The sequence below is a fragment of the Camelus bactrianus genome, chromosome 28, assembly GCF_048773025.1.
Source record: "Camelus bactrianus isolate YW-2024 breed Bactrian camel chromosome 28, ASM4877302v1, whole genome shotgun sequence".
Taxonomy (NCBI): domain Eukaryota; kingdom Metazoa; phylum Chordata; class Mammalia; order Artiodactyla; family Camelidae; genus Camelus; species Camelus bactrianus.
In genome coordinates this window covers 10,536,651-10,542,650 of record NC_133566.1, presented here as the reverse complement: position 1 = coordinate 10,542,650, position 6,000 = coordinate 10,536,651, and positions in this window count along the sequence as shown.

Below are 6,000 nucleotides of genomic sequence, written 5' to 3'. Positions count from 1 at the left end.
GCAGGAGGCAGGAGGCAGGGAGCCAAGCCAGGCAGAGACGCTGGAAAACAGGAAGCCCTTGCCTGAAATAGAGGCGCTCACGCCTCCGCCTCCAGCGTGGGGCTCCTGGGGAGCTCGTCGGGGTCACTGACAGTCAGACCCGGAGCAGATGAGGGCACGATGGCCCCGTGTCCAGCACGCATCCCTCCTTCCGGCCCCGCACACAAACAGCTGTGAGTGGTGGGTACACCCTGAAAATTCCACACTCAGCCATCGCCTCCGAATGGAACTGATTGTTGCCTCTTTATAACTTTCTTAACTGTAAATATTTTAATGAGTTATTGAAACGTGTTCTTTAGCCTTGATGGAATCATATCTTTAAAAACAATATAAAATCCTGGGCCAGTGGAAAACTTTTCCGGGCTCCACATTGGCCATTGCTCCTACATAGACTGGAAAGTGAACAATGAGCTACCAGGACACACCTTTCCAGTGGCTCAAATCCAAAACCCTGATGACAGCAATTTCTGATGAGAATGTGGAGCAGCAGGAACCTCGCTCCTGGTCGGTGGGAAAGCAAAACTGTGCCGCAGCATCGGAAGGCAGTCTGACAGCTTCCACAAGGCGCAATGAACTCTTACCATATGATCCAGCAACCACACTCCTAGGTATTTACCCACCGATCTGAAAACTCACGTGCACTCAAAACCTGCGCGCAAATGTTTACAGCAGCTTGATTCATCATTGCAAAAACCTGGAGAAGCAAGAACGGATGAGCAAACTGTAGTACAACAGACAATGGAATCCTATTCAGAGATTAAAAGGGAATGGACACTCAAACCTCACCACAAGGATGAATCTTAAATGCCTCATGCCCCGTGATTGCATTTACATGCCCCGCCACACGCCGGCCTCTGTGGGCGTGAGCCAGGAAATATAAAATGGTTTTGGCCCAAGTACAAAAATGTGAACTCAAACAGAGGATGCTCTGTGGGACGGGCTCTGTAATTTTGATACTGTCTCAGGCTCCATGTTGAGTCAGGAGAGGCCTGTCTGTGGAAATTTTGGTGTATCAGGCCGCCTGGGGTCTTAAGTCACAAATCCCTGTGGAGCGAAGGAAAGCCAGGACTTGGGTTTGTTGGGAAGATAGTGTGAAGGTCACGGACTCCACAGATCTCTGGGTGACTGACCCTCATCTCTGCCCTCACTCCATGACCCCATTCTGCTCCATCCTGCAGATATGGCTACCCAGTGGTCCCTCCATGTCCCCCAGCCCAGCCCAGGCTGCTCTGAGCCATGCTGTCCCCGACAGATGCCCACAAGTCCCAGGGAAGAGACTTGGGTCAACTGTTCACTTCTGGGTTCACCGACTGAGGCCTGGAGAGCAGGTCCCCTAAGAGGGGGACCACGTGTTTGAAGAGGGGAGGGAGTTTGGAGCAGGTGGAAAGGGAAATGCTGTGAGAATGCAGACAAGACAGCTCTTCCCTACACAGGGTGAGATGGGCTTGGTCCTGCTCTGGGCTGTGACTCAGTGCTGGTTGGTCACAGCCTTCTGTGGTCTTTTATCAATATCCCACTGGCATGGGCATCATTTCATTGGTTGAGAACAACAATCAGCAAGCTGCACTTTAACCCAGGTGCAATGCCCCCCAAACAAGAAACGAGAAGCGGTGCTTCGTGCTCCTGGTTACATGGCTCCCATCACCCTCCGGAGTGAAGACGAGGCAGGATGAACAATCAGAGCAGATGATGTTTTGTTTGTCGAGGGCAGGGAGCATGTCCTGGCATTTCAGACGCCCTGGCTTGTGTGGACAGTGCCTCCCACACCGGCACGATGAGTGCTCGCTGAACTGAGGTTTTGGAAAAACAAGATTCTACCAAGACTGAGAGCAGGAAATTACAGGCAACTGGTATGTCTTGGGTAAAAACATGAACAGGCATTTAGACACCAAATTCAAGATGGACTTTGGAAAGCACCACAATAAATCATGGCACGGGGCCCCCGAGGCCGAGGGACCAGCACGCCCCAGACGGGCAAGGTCCTGAGAGCATCTTCCAGGGGCGAGTCTGGAAGCCCGGGGGGTCTGGGACTGGGCAGAAACAGGACATGATGTGTTTGCGGTTCGACTGTGTCTCTCGGAACCTTAGTTTGTTCCTTTGGTTTGGCATTTCATGGCTTTACGTTAAATTGCACATTATCACAAAAAATAATTTTAAAATACAATAAGATCACTACAAGGTTGGATGTTGCTCTTAAGCCAAAATGTAGGCTGTCTTGGGCACTACAAGGGCCTGTTCTGGGTGTGGCCCAGCGCCACGCATTTACACATGACACCCTCGTCAGAAGGGCTTAATATCTAGAAATACAAAGAGCTCACACAACTCAGTAACAACAACAAAAAGAATCAAAAAATGGGTGGAAGACCTAAACAGACATCTCTCCAAAGAGGACACACAGATGGCCAACAGGGACATGAAAATATGCTCAATGTCGCTAATTATCAGAGAAATCCAGATCAAAACCACAGTGAGGTGTCACCTCACACCAGTCACAATGGCCATCATCAAAAAGTCCACAAATGATAAATGCTGGAGGGGGTGTGGAGGAAGGGAACCCTCCTACATTGCTGGTGGGAATGCAGTTTGGTGCAGCCACTGATGAAAGTAGTATGGGGATTCCTCAAAAAACAAAAAGTAGAGTTACCATATGATCCAGCAACCCCACTCCTGGGTATATATCTGGAGAAAACTCTAATTTGAAAAGACACCTGCACCCCAATGTTCACAGCAGCACTGTTTACAACAGCCAAGACATGGAAACCACTTAAATGTCCGACAGATGACTGGATAAAGAAGCTGTGGTGTATGTACATGATGGAACACTACGCAGCCATGAAAAGGCGATGGAGCCCAACAAGGGAAGAGCTTCCTGCTGATTAGGCAGGTTCCCAAATGGGAATGGCTTCTCCACAGGGGGCCGAGGTCCCGACACCAGTGTCCACATGGAGGGAGGGTGGGGTCCCGCACTGAGCAGGCGTGCCTGTGAGAGCCCATCAATACAGCGACTCCCCCTGGGGGCCCCTCTAAGGGGGGCCTTCCTGTGCCCACACCCGTCACCATTCACATTTGGTGAATGAACAGGTGGCTTCACACAGCCTCCTCGTCACTACCGAGGCTAGAAAATGTAGCTAAGCACACGCCACCCCTCCACCCAGCCACCAAAAACGCAGCCACACAAAGACGTGTGTGCGGGTGACCACAGCAGCTTTTATTGTAAAAATAAATGGCCCCAAAATGGAAACAACACAAATATGCATCAATGGAGAATAAACAAATAGATGAAGTGCGTGATCTCCGTGCAACAGAATCGTCATAAAGCTCGGGAATGCAGAGGACACACTCCCGATACACAGAACAGCACGGACGCGTTGGACGGGGCCGGATGCCGGGAGCGTGTGCTGCGCGACTCCATGTGTGTGGGTCCTAGAAAAGGCAGATCCACCCGTTTTGTAGCAAGAAGCAGGTCACCGGGGGTCGGGGACGGGGTGGGGGCAGGGAGGGATGGAAGGATGGAGGGAACGTGTCGCGGAGGGGATGTTCTCAGCCGCAGATGAGTGCTGGTTGTGCAGCCGGATGCCTTGGACGTAACTCTTCGAACTGCACACTTTAAACCTTCAACTGTGCCTCGGTGAAGCCACTAGAAAATGTTGATGTGATTAGCCTCCATTTTCAGGTTTGGGACATTCGGGAAAATCAGGGGAAAGTTGCATTTCAGGGACTTACGGGTTTCGTGGTGGGAGTGCGGCTCTGATGAAGTCTTTACTTGCAGTGACCGGAGCCGGGGCTTCAGGACGGAGGGAAGGAGGGCCACAGCCCTCACCCACCCTGATCTCAGGGGGCGCCATGGGGGCGTGCCTTGTGACTGCTGACACCCCACCTGGAGACAGGAGCTCCCTGCTCTGAGGACCCTGCAAGTAGAGACAAGACTAGTGGGAAAGGGTCACCGGGTCCCCCTCTGCGACAACCACCTCCAAGTCCTGGAGCCACCTCAGCAATCAGGCTATCCACCCCTTCCCGCCCTGGCAGACAGCTCTCCAGGGGTGCAGTCCCCCGCCGAGGCAGTAAACAGTGACTCAGGGGTTCACCGCCACCGCCTGGAGGGTCTGGTGAATTCAGTATGAAAAATGGCTTAAAAATACCTCCCTCCCGCCTGCAACACACACACACACAGGTGTGAGCCCCAAAAACAGAGCAAAGTCTGCATCTCACAATGGAAACACCTCAACGAGTTCCAACGAGCCTGCTAAGGTGATATAAATAGCATTACGGCCATCAACGGGCAAGGAAATTTCCTGCATCAGTATCTTGGGTGAGGCAAGGTGCTGGCGCAGAATCTTAAGAAGAAGAGACATGTTTTGGCAGAAAGAAATGACCTCAGCCCTGAACCATGAGTTTGAAGTAAAGCACACCACGTGAAGGTGTTTATAAACTATCAGTCATGTATATAAACTTTTTTCATTCTTGTTTCTAATAATAGTCATCTTGATTGCTTGGCGGGGGGGGTCCTCAAAATGCCAATTCTGAGATGGCTTTCAAACTGCTGTTGAATCTAGTCACTGTCTGGGCTCCCGGACACCTTCCTGTGAATGGGCTGCCTCCCCCTCCGCACGGACAGGGCCCTGAGGACCGGAACCGGGGCTCACACCTTCCCACGCTCGGCACCCAGCGCGGTGTCTCGTTTCTGGAACCTCCGAGGAGGCAGATGGACCAGAGGACTGTAAAACTGCTGGCTGGGGGGTCACCACCCCTGACCCCCACGTTCCTTGCCTGCAAAATGGAGGAGTTGCTCCTGCCTGCCCTGCAGGCCTGGAAAGGACTTGGAAACTCTAAGCACCGTTTAACTGCAGGCTTTGCGTCCCTGGGTGGCCCTTTGTACCTAACAGGTGCCTACACCCTTGGGGTGGACAGTGTTTGCTGGTGATGCTTTTTCCATCTCCATAAACGGAGGCTGTTTGACTGTTACTACCTGATCAAAAATGTTTGTATTTGAGTAGAGAGCTTTGCAGATATGTTGCCCAAGCAGGAGGCATGAGTCTCTGATACACACCCAGGGCTGGAGGGAGCCAGGCTGAATCGGGTTTTGACACTAACCATAAGGCGTTTACACAGCTGTCTCAAAAGTCTGTGGTCCATAATTCACAACATCAACTGGTACAAAAGGAAATGAAAACAACGCCAGAAACAAAGGGAAATTAGAACAGCCCCAGCGACCTGGGGGACCATGTGGGTGCTGCCTGGATGAGGCTCTAATCCAGTGGCCCCAGGAGAGCCCGGCAGGGCTCCCCCAGTGCCCACCAAGATCAGCGGAAGCAAGACCATGAGAGACACCTGTCCCCCCTCCTTGGGACTCAGGGCACCTGTCCGAGTTGGAAGGACTGTTTTGAGTCATTCATTAAGGAAGAACCACGTAGGTCCTGGTGGTCATGTCAGTACTGTGGCCCCTGCCTGCTCCATCAGTGCCCAGCGACAGTGGCCTTGCCCAGTTCCTGGCCGCCAGGTATGGGGCCTGGTGCACCCCAGGACCAGGCTCGCCCTGAGCCGCCCACTGTGCCACCCACTTTTTGTGTCCACGTGGTGGAGCTGCTCTGGGTTTTATACAAGAAAGCTGCTGAGCTCGGACCCACAGGGCAAAGGACTTGGGGAATGTGCGGGGGGGCTGGTTCCACCCGGGGTGGCTGTGTGACCTTGGACCCTGGCGGTCTGCTCTGTGACTCTGAGGTCTTCTCAGCTTTTGGGTCTTTTTGGTTAAAATGCTGCAAATTTAAGGTAGGAAGGGCCTGGAAACTGGCCCCATTTACCGTGGAACTGGTCTCATAGCATCATCTCCTTCCACCAGAGGGCCCTGAGGGGCCCGAGGACGCTGGCCGTCTCTGCACCCTGGGCTGGGATTTACCTTCGCCTCCGCTGAGGACCAGTCTGCCTTGCCGCGCGTCCCGGCCCTTCCAGAGCCCTGCCCCCAGC